The sequence below is a fragment of the Pogona vitticeps genome, chromosome 1, assembly GCF_051106095.1.
Source record: "Pogona vitticeps strain Pit_001003342236 chromosome 1, PviZW2.1, whole genome shotgun sequence".
In the NCBI taxonomy this organism is placed as follows: Eukaryota; Metazoa; Chordata; class Lepidosauria; order Squamata; family Agamidae; genus Pogona; species Pogona vitticeps.
The window spans coordinates 261,750,993-261,771,670 of NC_135783.1; the positions used below are offsets into that span (position 1 = coordinate 261,750,993).

At 40.5% G+C, this 20,678-nt stretch overlaps 1 long non-coding RNA gene across 1 annotated transcript in view; it reads right to left on the reverse strand.

The window, feature by feature from the left end:
• Positions 1 to 438: 438 nt before the first annotated feature.
• The window catches only part of LOC140702317 (uncharacterized), a 30,133-nt gene continuing 9,893 nt past the window's right edge, over positions 439 to 20,678 (reverse strand). The window contains exons 2-3 of the long non-coding RNA XR_012081451.2: positions 19,339 to 19,388; positions 439 to 2,028 (exon numbers count right to left, since the gene is read on the reverse strand). This is a non-coding gene — a long non-coding RNA (uncharacterized LOC140702317). The remainder of the gene's footprint in view (positions 2,029 to 19,338; positions 19,389 to 20,678) is intronic.

A 20,678-nucleotide genomic window follows, 5' to 3' on the forward strand; every position in this document is an offset into this window, starting at 1 on the left:
ACATTTAGTTAATTAATAAGAACATATAGCTATTCACCTGTATTGCTTGTGTAGCATAATTGTTTCAGTTGTTTCCTTCTGCAGACTATCCTTCTGATTGTTTTTGTTTTCAAAATACATCATTCTCATGTAGTTTTGCACCATTATTGATGCTTGACATCTTAAATTTGAAATGGACTAGAAAGCTATTTGCTTATTTCTCCTTAACCTGTATTCTGTATCCCTGTGTTGTTCTATAACTAGGAAAACCACTTGTGTTGGCTGAACTGGAAATATTTCTTTTTAAGGGTACATTTATTTAACATTTTTTTCACTTTCTTTTGCTCCACTTACAAACTCTCTACACAGTTATTGATCCCTTTCATTGTCTGACAATATCCTTTCAAATATATCTCTAATTTATTCTATAAAGACGTGAGGGTATCCCTGACAGAAGTCTTTCTTTTTCACACAGTTATGTCTGTCTTTATTAGACTATTATTAGCAATAAGTGCTCTCAGACAGAATACTTTCATTGGGTCTTCTTTCATCTTGGGGATAAGATATTTGAAAAGCATTTTGTGCTTTTATATCATAATTCCTCTCCCTCCATCACTGAGTTTGCAATTTTTTTTAGATTGCTAGCTTTTCCTTTTAGGCATATTAAACACAGTACCTCACAATTTTTTTCTTTCCATTTTGTACTTCCATAGATATTCTTTTTAAGTATCTGTGCACAATGTGCAAAGTGTATTGTGTTCAAGTGCTATAAATAGTGGTTACTTTTCAGACTTGAAGAATGTTATCAGTAGCTTTTTTCTTCTTCTTGGTGTTCTTTTTGAAGGTGTACAATTCTTAAATGTGTATTTCTCTTATCATTTTGCCCTCCCTTTCCCCTATGTTTACATACCTCTCATTCTCTTTCTTGGCCTTGACCTGTTTTATATCACTTTGCTGCTACATGAGCCTATGTTCCAGTCTCTAACATCTTTTTCTCAAAGTATGAAAGAAATAGTTTTGAGTGCGTAGCTGAAGTTTATCAGCCCACCAACAGTGATCAAGTACCTACCAACAGACGGTCCTTCCTTTCTTTAATCACTGTCTGTTTTTGGGTGGGAGAAGATTTTCTTAATCCTTAAGAACTCATTATTTCTCTAAGATGACTTTATTCATGTTTTCTTTTTCTTTTCTTTTTCTCTTTTACAAAACATTAATCATATCCTAAGCATGCAAATAAGTCTGTTTTAACTTTGGAAATTCTGATGTGTTTTTTTGTTTTGTTTTTTGGTCCAGTGGTTATTGAAAGCCATCAAGTTTGCAGCTGAATGGAAATGTAAAGCTGTGAAAAGGGTAAGAACACAGATAACTGGTCCTGGGTTGTTCAGAAAAGAATCACTGGGCATTCTGTTTTAACTTCAATATAACTAGAAAGCAAGCAAGCAGTTCCTTTGAAAAACCAAACAAACCTCACCCGAACAATTGTGCATACCATCTTCAAGTGTTTCTCTTTATATAACCTATTTTTAATATCTTACTTCCCCCCCCCCCCAGATAATGAATGTTTTGCCAGTTTTCTCTCATGCTTCTCTCTTTTTAGTTAGAAAGACAATGTAAGGCACAAGGATGATTGTATTTTATGGGTTTTTAAAAAATAGTTCTAGGAATATGAATCTCACAGCCTCCCAAACTCAAGACAGAAACCAAGGGAGGAGACCCATTATTTTCTCCTTGTATTCAGATATCTCTGTGTGAGGTTTCCTGTCGCCACCTCAAAAAACTCCCGGGAAACCGTGGGATTTCTCAGAAACTTTATTGCTATTTTTTTCTGGAAGAAATGACAAGCTGTACTGCATTATTGCAATTTGTGTGCAGAATGGCAATCTTTCTTGCACTGAATTTACTTGGAATAAGCAGAAGAAGCTTGAAGCTGTGCAAAATTAATTCATTTCCTGTGCAGAATAGCATATTTCCTACATGGATTCCAGTGTAATGAGTAGAAGAACCACCAGGATGTATCAGATGATGGCATCTTTCCAATGCAGAATTCATCTGGAAATGACAGAACAAACACAAAATTGTGCAAAATAAATAAGATTGTTACATTTCTTGCACAGAAAGATTTTTTTCTTTTGCAGGATTCACTGGAAAGGGCATAATTGGCAAAAAAAATTGAGGAAAATGGGGAGGGAATGGTAGTGGGGATCTGTTTTTGCAGAATGCCAAGCAATCTCCCAGTGCAGGGGAAGTCTTAGAGTATCTTGGCATGATATGACTCAAGAATTGTTGAGAAGGAGAAATTTTGCAAATACTTATCACAGATTTACGTTATGCTGAATTAGAAAGTTACTTTGATATATAGTGTAAAATATGCAGTGATGTAGTGGACAGAGTGACAGACTAGGATTCATGGGGTCTGGGTTCGAATCCTCACCCAGCCATAAAAACTCACTGGGAAAGTTGTGGAAACATGGCCTAAGACTCTCATTTACCTTGACAGCCCTTCTGAGCCTGACTGTCTGAGCAGGTCCCTTTAAACTGGGCATGCACTGAACAGTCGCACAACTAAAGTTATGAAAGGCTCTTTTCAAGATTATATTCAATCAAGAGTGCTGGAAGCGTCACTGAACAGTTGTCTTCTGACACTGCAGAGTTTTTTTTCCTGGTCTGGCAGACGTTCCCATGAGCCATGGGTTCTGAAGCCCCTCCCCACCACCACAGCGCAAGTAGAAGGAATACATTGCATCCTAACTAAGTGTCGAAAACAAAAATAAAAACATCAGATAGATTCATATGATCAAGGATACATGAGACTTGTCACTCAGTATTAGTTCTAATACAAAAAGCCAATCTTTCTCTCCATGCTTATTATGGATGGTATGCAATGGAAATGTCAAGCAATCCATTTTGCATAAGATAATTATGAACTTTGTGTAGGTGGCCAAAATAGTGAATCTCATTCGTAATTATATGAGTTGGTTCCATTCAAGTATAAGAAGGAAGCCATCAGGTGATTGTGCTTTCATCTGGAGTTTACAGTTGTACGTTTCTGTACATACACAGTGAGGCTCTTTAAAATGCCCAGTCTAACAGTAGCTTCAACTTTACTTTATTATTCAATTAACTATCCTTCTCTATTTCACAAAAGCTCCTGTTTAGAAAGGATGGTTTACAAATTCTCCTTGACAGTTCTTTTTCTAGCTGATAAATTCATAACTCTAGGGCAGTCAACATCTTGGCCGTATTCCCTTTTAACTTTTAAGAAAGCAGCAAGTTTTCAATCCCAGATTTTTCACTGCGTACTGCCATCTGCTGCCAGATGACAAAAAATGCACATAGACCTACTTCTGAAGATATACTGTATGTGAAGTAGAATTGTAAATACAACCTTGTTTAAATGGCTAGCGGATGGTCTGTGTATGCACACGCATGAAAACACACAGGGAGACAGAAATATTGACCCATATAATGCACTGTTTATTCCTCAAGAGAAAGCAAATTGTTCCGACAAGAGTCAGCATGTGTTTTAAAAGTTAAATGGTTTTTCGTAACAGGTGTCATTTTTCTCATATATAATCAGATACTCAGGGTGAAAACATTTGTATAAATTATTTTCTTTTGTTGTTGCCTTATTTTTCAATTAAAATTGCCTTTGATGTGGTCATCCTCCCAGCTCTATTCTATGGTTTAATTCATTTGATCTCCAAAGTGCAGTTGCAAATGTGAAAGTAGTTTTTCAGAGGGGAGGGATGGTGAGGAGAGGAGCTACTGATGCTTCCTCTCCCTGTTTTCTAGTCAATATAAATAACATCTAAGGTCAAAATCAGGCCTCATGATTGAGATGATCAGAAAGGTTCAAATTGCTGCAGGTTCAACAAATTCCCTCCTTTCTCTCTCTCATACTCAACTTCCTTCCTAGTATTTGTTACTCCTTATAACAATATTTTGTCACATAATATTGACTTTTAATGCAAGGATGCATTTTAATATTAACTTTTAATGCAAGGATGAGTTGAAGTTTCTAATCCTTCACCTTCTCCAGCTCAGAATTATTTCTTGGTCATGTGCAGAGAGCGCTTTGTAACTTGAATCTATGTATCGGTCAAAATCCTGGCTCCTAATTAATTTTCATACAACAAGAGATTTCCTATAGGGGAGTTAAATGTCAAAAGGAACAGGCAGGCAGGCCCAAGACTTGGAGAAAAGGGTCTGAGAGTCAAAGAATCTGTGTTGTTGTTATGGGTTTTTCAGGCTCTTTGGCCATGTTCTGAAGGTTGTTCTTCCTAACGTTTCACCAGCCTCTGTGGCCAGCATCTTCAGAGGACAGCAAAAACCCACAACAACCAGTAGATCCCGGCCGTGAAAGCCTTCACGAATATAAATCTGTGTTGTGCTTGGCATCCAAATGCATCATCTGAGACATTTTGTGGGGAATCTGTTTTAGTAGATGTCACCTCATGATATGGACAAGACACTTTTTGAGGCACAGCAGATCCCACATACTCTTGATCCTTGCCCAACTTGACATTAGAATTAGCCACAAGGGTCAAGGAAATGACCAGGTTCAGAGGTTGTTAATGTAAGAGAGGCATGCCTTCAAAAAGACAGTTGTCTCACCACTTCTGAAAAAGGCCTTACTGGTTGATAGTTGATAGCAACTATTGTTCAGGTATGAATATGTCTATTTTGGCTGACATGCCTAAGAGGAATTGTCATGTTACAACTTCAGAGGGTTTTGAAATATCTAGATTACCTAGACCCATTCAGTCTGGTTCAGGCCTGCTTTGTAGATGGAATCAGCTTTGCTGGCCCTGATAGATGACCTATTGGGAGATGGACAGAGAAGTAAATGCCCAGTTACTCCTCCTTGATCTCTTACACAGATGGGCCAATGGTATCTCCTCCTACATGCAGGGTAAATGGATATATCGACACCCCCCCCCCCAGACTTGGCCTGTGAGGTTGTAGTTGGGGATCCCATATTGAAATGGTTCTTCTAGATGCAGTTCCAGAGACTAGCATTGAGCTACTGTTTTTCTACCCTTTGGCAACTGTGTTGTGAAATACTGGATGGCACAAGTTTACTTTCTGTGGTTTTTATCATCCTTATGAAGCCCCTGAGGTCACTCATTAGAGGACATGGGGCATAGAAATACCTTATATGCTGGAGACATTCAGATCTATTTCTCAATTACATTTGAATCAAGTATGACTGTGTAGAATCAGGACAAATCAGGTTGTAAATGGTGGGCTGGATGAGGGCTAATCAATAAAAATTGAATATTGGAATACATTGTGGATACATGACTGCATGGTGCAGGAGGTGGTCAGAGGGTGCTCTTGGACTCCACTAGTGATGTCAGTGATAAAGAGCTTATACTTCTCTATGATGTGCTCTATGTGGGGCTACCCTTGCATTTGGCTCAGAAGCAGGAACTAGTGAAGAATAAAGCAGTTGGCTTCCTTAAAGGAACAGAGCCTATTATGTACGTGTTGCTCCTGTACTGAAAGACTGCACTGGTTGCCTATGAAACACCGAAGCTTGGTCAATATGTTACTTTTGGGTTATAAAGCCCTGTAAACCTCTGGGCCAGGATAACTGAAAGACTTTCTTCTCCCTTGCAGACTACCCTGGTTTTATTGTGTTGTATTGTATTATGTTTGCTATGTTTGAGGGAAGGGCCTGTTTACTGTACAGAAGCCCATTGAGGTTCATTTGGATGTGGTGAAATAGCCCTTCTCTGTTTTGGAACCCAACACATGGCATGATTTCCTGATTGGATGCTGTCCCATAGTCAACAAAAGAACTATCTGTTCACCCAAGCACTTGCCTGATTATTTTCCTAATTTATAACACTATGGCTTACCTATTTCTTTAAAAAAAATGAATTGTTTTACAGGATTTTACTGTATTTTTTGAACTATTGGTTTGATTGTTATTCTTTGAACTATTGGTTTGATAGTATTTTTTTAAATTGTTTTGGGATTGTTAACTGAAAAGCAATATAGACATCTTCTTTAAATGAATAAATAACTAACGTTCTGTGACAAACTTTGATACATTTTCTAACCTGCCAAGGAGAAAGAAGGAAACATAACTATGAACACATTTTCAATGGCCTTTTCAGTGGTGGCTCCCAGGCTAAGGAGTGCCCTTCCCTCAGAAGCCAGGTTGGCCCCCTTCCCTTTGTCCTTTTGGCAGCAAGCAAAGACCTCCATTTTCAGGCAAATGTTTAACTGACTTGGAAACTTGGGAGCCATTCTGGGAGTTGCCTATACTAAATTGACTGGGTATACTTTTAAGTATTTTTAAATGACTGTTTTTAATATTGTTGTAAATTATTGTGAACTGCCTTGGGTCCCCATGGGAAGAAATATGGCAAAACAAACAAATAAATTCCATATTCTGTTGCTAGGAGGGAGAAGCTCAGCTTTTGGACTTCATCATTTTCTTGTTTTTCTGTATATCAGCTGTGGATTCTATAGGTAAATAATAGAAACTGTTTTCAAACTTGTTTAATAGCTAAGTCTCCCAGCTAATGATATAGGAAAGCTATGGATGCCTGACTATGGATCCTCGACATGCACACAGAACTACAGTATTGTATTCATGATTCTTAAAGATAAACCATGAAGAAGATCTAGGCAGATGTAATTAAGATTCATCCCTAGACTTTAATTTTAAACTTGTGTTCTTTTGACATCCTTGTCTCCAGTCTGAGCCGTTGAGACTAGAATGCATATAAGTCTTATTATAATAACATACAATACAATAAAATGCTGCTTGCTTCTTCCCCCATAAAGCATGAATGCATATTATATTTGAAAAATACTGCCCGTGTACATTAATGGTCTGATGGTAACTAGCTACAAATTACTGGAAATCATGGTTGTGCATGCACTTTAGGAACAGGACAGTTGTATTTTAAAAGGTGTTTACACAGAGAAGTTCTATAGCCTATATATAACACTTTCCCTGTGGTTGAGTAACAAGCTCTCAAATGTTTAATGTTGTCATCCTGTTAAAATAATAATAAAAACCCATATGCCTTTCCCTGGAAAAGACCCTGATGTTAGGAAAGTGTGAAGGCAATAGGAGAAGGGGACATCAGAGGACGAGATGGTTGGACAGTGTCACTGAAGTGACCAACATGAATTTAACCCAACTCTGGGAGGCAGTGGAAGACAGGAGGGCCTGGCATGCTCTGGTCCATGGGGTCACAAAGAGTTGGACACGACTAAACAACTAAACAACAACAAAAATATGCCTTTCTGGCTGTCTGATGGACAAAAAGACATGGCAGACTTTTAATTTCAGTTTAACAGAAACAACTTACTTCAAGAGGAATATGTGATGGGTCTCTTTAAAAAAATAGACACACTAACCAAACATGTTGATGAATTTCCTAGTCCAATAGCATTTTATGTACAATTCAATGGAAGTTTTATTGGTCAATGAACCTACATTTACATTATTTATATCATACTGTACATATTTCAATGAGTGAAAGTTAACAATATACCACAATATTATCATTCAATTATACTGCAATTTAGATATAGACAGACAGACAGACAGACAGACAGACAGACAGACAGATAGATAGATAGATAGATAGATAGATAGATAGATAGATAGATAGATAGATAGATAGATAGATAGATAGATAGATAGATAGATAGATAGATAGATAGATAGATAGAAAGAAAGAAAAAAAATTCCAAGTTGTAAAAATGATTGTTGATTAGTTACCTAAAGAAAATGGTGGTTCTCAAGCAAAAAATCTGTCTTTTTATAGGAAAATTCATGCAGCAAAGCAAGCAGTCATATAAAGTACAATTTCATTTCTCCAAATAGTCTGGAGGACATCCAAAAGGTACAGATAATGAGGCACTTGGCTGAGTAAGTAGCCATTTGGGCAGTGCTGCCTTGACCCCAGGTTGCAGAGAGGTTGTAGGATAGGTTTGGAGAAGTAATTAGATATTCCACTGCAGGAAAATGAAGTGCTGTCATTTGACATCATTGCGACTAGGTTGTCATAAGAGTATAAGAATACGGAAGTCACTTATTATCAAAGGAAAACTTTGAGAAACAAGACAGCCATATAAAGACAATACAGGTACAGGTTTAGGCTCAAAGCCAGGTGAACAATCCTTATCCTTTATGGTTCGTGTGGTCCTTGGCCAGTCTCAGAAGTCCTTTGCAAGCAAAAAGTTTGGACCAATGACAATAGGCCTTCTATCTCACACCTTGCGCTATAAGCGAATGATATAGAAAACAGGTGTGGGAGAGAGAGAAGGTAAGAGTGAAAATAGTGGTGGCTCTGTCCCACCAGTGGTTTTAGCCACACAGACTGCCAACATGTGGCCTGTAATGGATAACATCTGGTGGATGATTGTGTAGAATAGAAAGTAAGTTTCCTAACACTACTGTGAGCAATGTAACAGCAGCTGGTGTCTTCTTAGGTTCTTACCTAAGAGAAACAGAAACGGATCCTTTAAAAACCCTCCAGTTTAGGAATGGGGGATATTGCGCTTCTGTATCCATGATTCAAAACATCAGGAAGTGGCCTGATATTGTTACACAATATTGTATTCACATTGGCAGCAGGAAGAAGGATGCCAAACTTTATATAGCAAAGGGTAGCCTGAATATTGACAAAACTAATGATAAGCTGTCAAGATGGTCTATAGGATGCCCTGCTCATTACCATTCACAAAGTGATATCAAGTAAGGGGAAATCCCAGAAGATCATTCCTGTTTTTTTCATTAATCAACCACTTCTCACCCAAACACAAAACAACTGTCATGGCTGTTTTTCAACGGCCATGTTAGATATTTATTAACAAAATATATAAAATTAAGCCTCATCTTACATGCACTTGCCTTTTCTGTTGTGCATGGTAGCAGTCACTGTGGTTAGTTTGTAAGACCTGAACAGAATTAACTGGAAGAGACAATTTTGCTAGGAGGGGAATGCAGTAGGAAGAGAACAACCTAACCTGAGATACTGTTGGTTTGCAAGATCTGAGCAGAGTTCTTAATAATAGCACATTTCGGGGTCAGTAACTGTAGTCTCCACACATCAGAAGAGACTTAATAGCACATAACAAATAAATTTACCCTCAAAACCCTTACACCTCAAACAATGTCCTTGCAATGATAATGGTGAGCTCTGCCAGCAAGATTGCTTCACTGAGCAATCTTTGCTGTCCCCACCCAGAATAGTGTGAGAAATGTCTTTCATTTCCGTGCAATCCAGGATGAGAGGGGAAAATAGATCCTTGTTGATAGGCATCCCTCCCCTTATTGAGCGTCATTCGAGGCTTGCAACCCACAGGCCTACCCTCAGTGCTAATGTAAGTTTTTCTGGTCACCATCAGGGCTGGATAAGAATTTTTGACCCACTCTCAGATTATTATTATTATTATTAACAGCTACTAGCTGTTATTATGAAATGTTTTGAGAGATTGGTGCTGGATTACATTAAGGCTAGTCTTCCACCTTCTTTGGACCCATGGCAATTTGCATGCAGGAGTGTAGCGAAATGCAAACAGATGACGTCATTCCTGCCTGTCCATCACAGAATCTCAAGAGGGAGGAGCCAAGGATAGGGCAGGAGGGGCGGAGTTAGAGAGACGGTTGGAGATGTGAAATGGCAGTTAGGGTGGAGAAGAGAGAAGACGACGGTTAGAGAATTGAGCTGAGAGTGTTAGGAGAGGGAAATGAGAAGGTTAAACAATATTGAACAAGCAGGAATGAAATTATATGCACTATAAGAGAGATATTGATTATATAGTAGTTTAGAATAAAAGTGATTGCATACATGATCCACTCCTTGTTAATACCTCATACAGTTCATACGTGATTTACCTTTATGATTTACTTGACAATAAAAGAATATTTGTTAATTAAACCTCTGATTCCTAAGTTCAATAACCCTTAGTTTTGACAGCACACGTGTATAACATAATTGGTATTAGGAGAATACCTGGTGGCAGCTAGAAGAGAAAAAGGGTGTGAGCCTTTGTGAAGGACAAATAAACAGGGGCAACAAGGTCAATCGCCACAAGGAGAAATACGTAGATCTACTGATGATGCTGTGTCCATTGTTCTCCATACTGTATTGAGTGACTTAAAACAGGGAACATATACGAGGCTGTTGTTTGAGGATTATGTTGCTGTTTAGTCATTTTGTCGTGTTCGACTCTTCATGACTCCATGGACCAGAGCATGCCAGGCCCTCCTGTCTTCCACTGCCTCCTGGAGTTTGCTCAAATTCAGTAGCTTTGATGACACTGTCCAACCATCTGATCCTCTGTCATCCCCCTCTCCTCTTGCCTTCACACTTTCCCAACACTGGGGTCTTTTCCAGGGAGTCTTCTCATCTCATGAGATGGCCAAAGTATTGGAGCCTCAGCTTCAGGATCCGTCCTTCCAGTGTGGATTACAGCTCTGCTTTTAATACCATTCTACCCAATAGGTTGTTTTTTAAAATGACCAACCTGGGATTACCTCAGAAGATTTGTGTGTGAGCAAAGGACATTCTGACAAATAGGCCACAGACAGTAAGGATGGGATCTCACCATTCTTCTACTTTAGTTCTAAGTACAGGAGCTCCCCAGGGCTGTGTGCTAAGTCTCTTCCTCTATTTCCTGTACACACATGATTGCACCCCACTGTATAACACTGCCATTATTAAATTTGCAGATGATACGACAGTGGTGGGGCTCATAAATAAGAACAATTAGTCTGCTTACAGAAAGGAATACACAGGTTGATACTCTGGTGTAAAGAAAATAATCTTACACTTAACATAAAAAAAATTAAGGATTCATAATTGGTTTTAGGAGGAAGAGAAATGTACATTTACCACTGTACATAAATGGCGCGGAAGCGGAGAGGGTTGGTAGTTTTAAATTTCTGGGCACTTACATCTCAGAGGACCTCTCATGGACTATAAATGCAAACACGCTAGTGAAGAAGGCACAGAAGAGGCTGTATTTCCCTAGAATGCTCGGGAAGTTAAATTTATCTCCGCATTTACTTCTGTCCTACTATCATAGCACCACTGAGAATGTCCTAACCTATGGCATTCTTGTGTGGTTTGGGAGTAGTTCTGTAGCGGAGAAAAAAACTCAACAGAGAACCATTAAAATTTCTCAGAATATCATCAGGCTCCAGCTATCAACCCTGGATGACATCTTCTCATCCCGCTGAGGAAGTCACACAACATCCTTAGAGACTTTTCCCATCCTGCCTACAACTTCTTTGAACTGTTGCCGTCTGTCAGAAGATACAGAACAATTAAGACTTGGACCACATGTTTTCTGAAGTTTTTATCCCAGAGCTATAATTGCACTTAATAATGGACTTAAAGACCACCAGTAGTGAACAGTTGGACAGTGTTACTTAGCCTGCGGTGTACAGTAGATGTTTGGATTTTTAGTGGGGGATTTTTAGTGAGAAGGAGTGTTTGGGGATTTTTTTTTAATGTGTGTGCATGTGGGTCTGGTCTCTGGGTGTCTGTGTGAATTTCGTTGTATGTGTATACTATGTATAGACTTACAATGACAATAAATTTCTTTATTATTTATTATTATTATTGAGAGTGGGAAATTTTCACCTATGCCACACTGGATGAGAGCTCAGTGGTGTTTTCTTGGGTGGTGCTCAGCATAGGTCGCACTGGCGGGTAGTGTGGAATGAAGATGGATTGGTGCATTCCCTGTGGATCACAGAGAAGGTTATAGCTTATCCATACTCTCAGCACTGCAGATTATGAGGTTACAATGTGGGAGAAGGAGGAGGATGTGCTGGGGCCACCCGCAGGGCGATGTCTGCCAAGAGGCAGAGGTCTGGAGGCCTGAGGGTGGTCAGATCATGACCAACTGGGGCTGCACTGTCTTCAGGACCATGTGACCTTGGAGCTTGGGACTCACCCATTTTACTGAAGAATGGGTCCTGGGAGACCTCTGCTACAACCTTGATTACCCACAATGGCAGGCCCCTCTTTTCTGGTTTGGAGTTCATGTTAATAAAGTGTGGCCCTAGTTTACCCCATCATCTGTGTCTTGCTTCATTATTCCTGGGTGGGAGCAAAATGTGAGATAGCTTTCAAATATTTAGTGCCCAACACAACTGAATAATAGACTGTTCTATTGGTTCAGCAAGTGTCCACTCTGTTGTACTTGTGTCTCTCCTGGTTGATTTGATCTTTTTCTGGAAAGAATTCTTAGTCTCTGCCAGGCTTTGTAGCCACTAAGTGTTTTGGGGGGGCACACTTACCCTACTAGGCCAGCTTAAACTGGCAGTAGACATAGCCTATCAGCCTGGAAGCGTGGGAAAATAAACGGTGTCAGAGAGACCAGATACGCAGAAATTGCAGGAGAAAGAACTATACCAAAGACAGGTATAATGGGCTGAAATATCAAAGATAGAATAACAGAGAGGAGAAAGCCAGTTTCAGCAAGTGATTGAATTTCTGTCTTTCAAAGTGTATGATCTTCATGTAGACACAAAGGAAAGATGAGAGTAAAAAGCAATGAGTGCATACTGTTAGGTGTACATAGGTTTTGTTCTAGTGTTTCTGTACCTGCTCCATGAGCTAGTAAGGCTAAAGTGCTCCTATAAATTATAGAGCAGGATACATACACACACACACACACACACACACACAGAGAGAGAGAGAGAGAGAGAGAGAGAGAGAGAGAGAGAGAGTGTACAGTACCAGAAAATTGGGGTTGGAATTTTAGATGGTCTAGAAGTCAGACATTAAGAACAGCCTGCAAACTAGTCAAACTAGTGTATGCAACTACTACACCATGGCTAAAATTCAAAAGAACCTAGTTCACAGAGTAATATATGCATGTCTACTTGGAACTATGTGTGAGATCAGTGGGAGCTTCTCATAGCTAAGTGTGCACAAACACATTTTAATATGTTCCTACAAACAAGGATTAACTTTTTCACTTCAGTTTTCACTTCTAAATTTTTGAACACTTTGTAAGGACAACCTTTTGTGAAAGAAAGAGATGATATGGATAGATGCACATTTCTCCCCAGGGGAAATGCAATCAGTTCAGCTAATTTTATTATGTTTATTCAATATAGAATGAGTTGTTCAAAGTAAAGCTGCAAATTGGCTTGTTCCAAAGAATCACCTTAAATGTGTTCAGTCTTTAAGATCACACAGCATTACTATAGGATATTTATGGAAGATATATGAATATGGCAGAATTTTTTAAATACAAACATGGAAGGAAAGGAATAGGGGAGACTGTGATTGTGTATCTGTTTAATTTATATTCAGGTAAAATGAATTTCTGAATTTGTGGTAACAACAATTCTGGCAAAGTGGTTGTAACTGTCACAGTGTTGTTTCAAGAAGATCAAGAAAATTGCCATGTACAGGATAACACAGAGCATAATAAACTTCCCTCCTGCATCGTTTCAGTTTTGATTGTTCCACAGATGTTCAAATGCAGATCTCACAAAGATTCTCATAAAGCACACATACATACATGATGATTCACTTACTAGCTATAAAAAAGCATACCAAAGAATTGAAAACGTGTCAGTCATTAAGCTATAATTTCATGCACAAAAGCGTAGGAAATGAGGTAAAGAATCAAATGTGTGTTGATCATGTTAGAAACAGATTTTGAAAAACAAAGTCAATGATATCTGTGCCAATGAAGTGAAAAAACATGTTGCAGATCCTACAAGTAAAAGAGTCCATTGAAACCCATTATTCCATTGGAATGCAATGTGATCCTAATTATCTATTTGTATTCAATATGAAAGTAAATACCAGTTGCATTTAGGATGCTTTGGTGTCATATATTAGCACTCTGAAATAATAATTACTTTTGGAAGTTAGTTTTGTTGGTCTGGGAAAGAAATCAGACCTCTGTGTGATCAGACTCTATCCCTAGGCAAGTTGCAAAAAGATGAGAAATTAGGCTTTCATCTAAAGTTTTAAAAAAAATGTTAGAGAGAGCCCATGAATGGAACAAGGAAATTAATAACTAAGAGTGGGACTACATTGGAGAGCTGAATCGAAACAATTCAGCTTGGGTTCAATTTAATCTGAAGCCTGTGTTACATTTTTAATCTGAACCAGTGCTCACGCAGGGGCTGAGGAATATTTTGGGAGTTCACCATTTGCATTGGATGAGATGCAAGCGGCATTCCAGCCCACACACCCCTTCTTTCCTTCCAGTTCTTTTATGGCAATCAAAAAATACAAAAGGGATCCCCCTCCTTAATGATCTTATTGAAATGCACACACGCTCACATGTGCATGCATGCATACACAACACACTATGGGATTCCCCCCCCTCCTTCTCCGTATCTTTCTCTCCATCTGCAGAAAGTTCAACCTGGTTTCCGATCCTGCCTTCTGGGCTCTCTGGGCTCTGGAAGAGAGGAAACAGTCATGGCTTTGAAATGCACAGACGATGTGGATTCCCTTCTCCCCTTCTTGCCTTGGATCTCTTTCCAATGGCTGCACCTTTTCTCTGATAAAAGAGAGAAGTCCCTTTAAAAAATCTCTTTCCAATTTAGTATTTCACACCCCTCTCTGTCCTTCTTCCTCTTCCTCCTGCCAATCTACTCCGACACTTAATGAACCTTGCAATGCTCCCTTTCATACACATTCCCTCAGACAGAAACACACATGCATGTGCAAACCAGACATACACATGTTCATGCAGGCAAGCAAGAGGTCAATTAGGTGCCCTCCCACAGCCCCTGTCTACACAATAAAGATAGTAAAGGCACTTTTCTTTTTTTTGCCCCCCTTCTGCCCTCACCCCCACTCCCTGCTCCATTTATTGCCCCCCTCACAGGTAAAGGTAAAGGTTCCCCTTGACATTTTTGTCCAGTCGTGTTCAACTCTAGGGGGCGGTGCTCATCCCCGTTTCCAAGCCACAGAGCCAGCGTTTTTGTCCGAAGACAATCTTCTGTGGTCACATGGCCAGTGCGACTTAGACACGGAACACTGTTACCTTCCCACCGAGGTGGTCCCTATTTATCTACTTGCATTTGCATGCTTTCAAACCGCTAGGTTGGCGGGAGCTGGGACAAGCGACAGGTGCTCACTCCGTCGTGTGGATTCGATCTTACGACTACTGGTCTTCTGACCCTGCAGCACAGGCTTCTGCGGTTTAGCCCGCAGCGCCACCAAGTCCCCGCCCCCCTCATGCTTCCTCACTTTTTCTCCAGCTAGTGCTTCTCCTTCCATTCTTCTCCCTCCTCTACAGACATGTACCCCACCCCCTGTCGAAGGAAAAAGGCCCTTTCGAATCCTTCCAGCAACAAAAAAGTAGAAGCTCCCAGGCAGGAGAGAAAAATGCTGCATTGCTAGCAAAAAGCCCCAGATGGCTCCGATTCAGCCTTTGCATCATGCAGGTTGCAAATAATACTTCGAAATCACCCATTTTATAAGCAGAGCAAATCCCAAAGTATTTGATGGTGTAGTCAGGTTTTAGTATGGGTTTCAGAGTGCCGCAAGCACCTGCTTCTTAGCAAAGCATATTAATATGTTTTGTTTGGTGATTGGTCTTCAGGACTTAAAGAGTTTATTTGAAGTCTGATTTTATCATCATAGAGAGATGGGTTCAGTCACTTCTCTGCAGCGTTACCATGCTTTCAGCTCTAATTTTAGTCAATTTCTGATGCCTATTTCTGGCCTAAGGTAGAATTCCTACAACCTGAGCAGATTTTCAAGAGATTTAACAATGGAAACTGCAACATTGTTTTAGTGATTGTGAACCAACTGTGCATATACTGTACTTTTTCTCATTAGCTAAGACAGTTGTGTGACGAAGAGAGAAGAGATGAACCATAACATGGCAGAATCGATTGAGCAAGGGTGCAGAAATAGTGTCCAACTCTTGTCTTTGTGCTTGTAGCACTATAGGGCGGTATATAAGTCCAATAAATAAATAAATAAATAAATAAAATTCTATGATTGCTACTCAGAGCAGAGGGTTCATCCTTTCCATGCTGTGTTCTGCAAGGGTGGTGGATATTCACCACCCTTGCAGAGGTGCCCCCCTTTTCCTTGAAGAGGATGCTTTCCTCAGATTTCTTGGGGATTAACTGCTATTTAAATTAACAATCATGCCAAAGTGCACTGATCTCTTTTTGGAACTGAGGGGAAGAGCTGAGCCACCAAGATGGATGTTTTGAAGTACAGTGGTGCCTCGACTTACGTACGTTCCTACTTACGACCATTTCAACTTACGACCAGAACGGCCTCAAAATTTTGCTCCGACTTGTGGCCGGAGCTTCCACTTACAAACACAAAACGGCAGGGGGAAAGGCGGGAAATTCAAATTGCTAACCATTGGTGGTGAAGAGGCTGCTTCTTTGTACAGTAGCTCTTTCACCCCAATGGTTGGAGCAGAAGTCAGGGAACTTTTTAAGGGTTGACATTACCCCCTTGATTTGAAAGGAAGGGAGTGGCTGCTGCAGCCCTGGACTAGGCTCAGCCTCCCGACGCCAGGACACTGCCGCCCCACACTCTGTCCCTGTCCCTGGAGGAGCCCATTGGGTGGCAGCGGCACTCACCCCACCGTGCGGCTTCCTTCAGCGCTGCCTCCCATTCCAGCACCGGCTCCAGTGGCAAGAAGCTCCACCAGGCCTGGCCGGCTGTCGCAGAAGTGGTGTCGAAGGAAGCCACATGGTCAGGCAAGCCCTACTGCCACCTGACAGGCTTCTACAGGGACAGGGACAGGGTGTGGTGTGGCAGTGTCCCGGCACCAAGAGGCTGAGCCTGGCCTGGGCTGCCGCTGTGGCTGCGCTCTCCCCCCTCTGCCGTGTTCCACCTCTCTAGGAGCTGGAAAGAGAGGCTCCTCCTGGCTGGGTCACTCCGGACGCTCGCCCCGGCCTCACCCTCCACCATGGCTGGCCCCGCCGCCGCCGCCTTGGCTACAGCCGGGGAGTGAGTACAATCGGAGGAGGCTTCGGACTACCTGGTAAGGTAAGGTGCTGCTTTTTGCTTTTAAAAACCTGTTCTGGGTGGGTTTTGCAAGGTGGGTTTGTTTGGGGGAGTATGTTTCTGTACTGTGTTGTTTTGGGTTTTGGTGATTTTTTTTATTTTTATTTTTTGCAGTCCCAGCATGGGGCTTGCTCCAATGTTTATTTTTGGGTTTGTTTGTTTGTTTTGCAGCCCCAGTGCCTTCGGAGCTTGCTCTTTGGGTTGTGTGCTGTTTTTTGTGTGTGTGTGAGTATGGTTTTTGTTTGTTTCTTTGTTTGTTTTGAAGCCTCAGGTTATTCCTATGGGGCTTGCAGTGTTTTATTTTTATTTAAGTTTTTGGGTTGGGTTTTTTTTTTTTTGAAACAGATTAATCATGTTCCCATGCATTCCTATGGGAAATGGTGCATTGACTTATGACCATTTCGAGTTACGTCCATCTTCTTGAATGGATTATGGTCGTAAGTCGAGGCACCACTATATCCTCAGCTCAGCTATGCAGTCTCATCAGTTCCTTGGCATTCTGAGGAATTGCCAGCAACAATGTGTTTGAGCCAACAACTAGAGTGTAAGTAGTGGGAAACTTTTGGCATGAATATTTCAACACAAGTGAGAAACCAATTTCAGACACACCACCAGCAGCAAGGAAATATACCTCTCCGTACTGGATTGAGTGGTGTGAGATATCTTGTTGCAGGGGGAACAGCAGGGGGAAGAATCCTCAAGAGCTCACTATGTCTCATTTGTACTTTGTGTTGCAGTCACTCATATTCTGATCTGAGTGCCTTTCTTTTGACATAGACAGTTGGATGGAGTAGAATACCATCTAGTCATGTGGCGCATATGTTTCAACTTGTGTTGATCCAGGGCGAATAACCAGAGAACCACCAATAGATTCCAATCTGTATTCTGCCAAACCCTGCCCTGAAAGATCAGATGCCTACTCGTTTGGTTGTCATGGATATGATGCTGCAGAAAGGGTAGGTGGTACCAGTGTCCACAAAGGCCTGGTAGCAACTTTGAATTTGCTGTTTGTCCTCCCCTCTGGAAAATGCAACTCTTGCCAGAGCTGGTACAGAATGGTGATTGAGGCAGGTGATAGGCAGGTGTAGGCAGGTGACTGAGCAGGTCCAAGCAATAGGGCCGCTGTAGGACGCCAACAAATTTCCTGCCATGGGAAATACTTTCTGTCTACTTCTTGTGCATACTGAATGGGTTTTAAAGACCTGGCTGCTTACCTCTGTTTTAGATATATAGGTATGCGCATGCGTGTGTGCGCGCGCATGTGCGTGTGTGTGCGTGCATGTCCGTGTGTGTGTGTCCGTGTGTGTGTGCGTGCACACACGCGCCTCTGCCATAATTCAAAGAATGTAAAATTTAGACTTCTGAAATTTGGCATGGATAATAACAGCCCGGTTGTATGCATGTTCTGGTTATTTTTTTTAAAAGTATATTATTTATTTGTAATCAAATTAAAGCTATCGCTTGCCTGCAGCCTTTGCTTCACATACTAAAAGCATCTGTGACCTATAGTAGCATCTTTAGTCACTAGGTGGTCAACTTCCAAACTGCAACATAACAATTGGTTATGGTTTGGGGCAGATCCCACAAAAAAAAACCCATGTGGATCCATGCCTTGGATTGGTGTTTTTGCACTACTGCAAAGCTCCAGTGAGAAACCTCTGTCAGTCTGTGGGAGGGGGAAACTGCTGCACTGTAGTTAATTACTCTTGTCATCCCTCTTGCCAGCATTGCTATTCCCTCACTCCTCTCTCTCTTCTTTCTCTCTCTCTCTCTGTCTCTCTCTGTGTATGTGTGTGCGTGCGTGCGTGTTTGCCGTGAGGAGCTATAGTGATAAGTCAGGCACAGGAGAGAGCTTCAATTGCAACGATTTTTAAAAAACATGTACTGTATCCCCTTCAACTGATATACACTACAGTTTAAAAATGGATTAAAAGTTTTCCCAAGAGGATGCACACACCAATCCAAATACCATGTGACTACCATGTGACTTTAACCCTATTTCAAAAACCTTAAAACCCAGCTACCAATTCGTTTTCTTAGTGTAACCATGTTATAAATCTCACTTCCTGGGATCACCAGTGAACAAGAGTTGTTCCAGGAATTTTATTGGTTCTCTACTCAGTCATTATGAGCTTGCATGCTTTTACCTAAAAGATAAAACAGTTTTAAAGTCATTACACCCATGTTTCACACATACTATATTGATTTAATTTGATTGTTGTTATCTCCATAATCTGTCCTGGGCCCATTCTCATACCCTACTACTCTTTCTTACTACTTTATTGCTTTTAAGTAAAGTCAAATTCTAGTGAGCTAAGGGGAGGTGCGTATTGGGAGTACAAGTATGTTTTACCTTTTCCTTCTGGGAAATATAGTTTGACACCCTTCCATCCTTTGTGCCTCCTGAAAGAAATGAATGAGTACTCAGTATGTTCTCTCTCCCACTGATTGTCAGTTCTCCATTGTTTGTTCTTTGTACTTAATAGGGAAATAGTTAAGCTGAACCATTTCTCTCTTCATGTTTTCTTAGTTTTACTCTATGAAGAATTAATTGGACATCATATATTCCTTTCAATCATCTGTTTCCATTTTGAGAATTTATCCAGTAGAGTGTTGGCATACAACAAACATTTAGGCACTTCACCATGAGACCCAGAACAGCCCACTGTGTGAACAAGTGCTTAAAGCCCTCTCATAGACTTCTAGAGCAGTATAATTATGTTTAAAGTAATTCAGTTAATACTGTGTGGTTTGACTAATCTGGAGCAGCATGTCAATGTCTTTGGGAATTCACGCTGATAATACGGGGGGTTCTTCTAAAATTTATTCTCAGATACTTGCATTTATTTACATGGAAATTGTTGACTATAGTAGAACTGAGATGGAATGCATTTCTGATTACCAAGCATCAATTTATCCAACTAATATGTCCTCAAGTAGCAAGTAAACATTAAGTTGAATGTAACTGCTTGGGGGGGGGGCAAGAGTCATTAAAAAAGCATAAAGGATGTAGCTTATTCCAGGGGAAAAAGTGCTATATTTCAGCAGAATATTGGATACGCTTTCTATCAGTGCGTAAACACAAGCGTACATACATCCTTACTACAGTAGTTGTATCTTTTTCTTGCTGCCTAAATATCTATAATGATTCTTCTGTGTTAACATAGCATGTAAATGCTTTTATTCAAGATAGCCTTTCTGCATGCAGGCTGTGTTCTCCTGCTCTCTCGCTCTCTCCTTCTCTCCTTGGTGTGTGTGTAGCCTATTCAGGTTGTTGCCTTAGCTTGATGTAAAGTGCTTCTGATCTCAGATGTTCTAATCAGGTGATAATCTTAGTTTTAACAGATGTGACGTTATTCCCCCCAGCTAAAGGAGGACAAATCTAGATTTAACCACTTATCGTGGGCTGCTAGAGAAGGTGTCTATAGAATGACCTTTTTGACATGTAGTAAGAGAAGCAAAACCTGGAGTTGCCCAAGCCTTTTTTGTGTGTATGTGTATACACACTAAAATTCATACCTAAGGAAACTTAAAAGAAAAATGTTCTTCTTAAATGAAAGAAAATAGAAAACTAACTCATTGCATAGTCACTCATCCTGGAGTAAGAATGATGTGTATTTACTGGTACACTGAGCTATTCAGTTCAAAACCCAAGAACATGCTGGATGGAGTGACAGTGAAATTAATGTAACC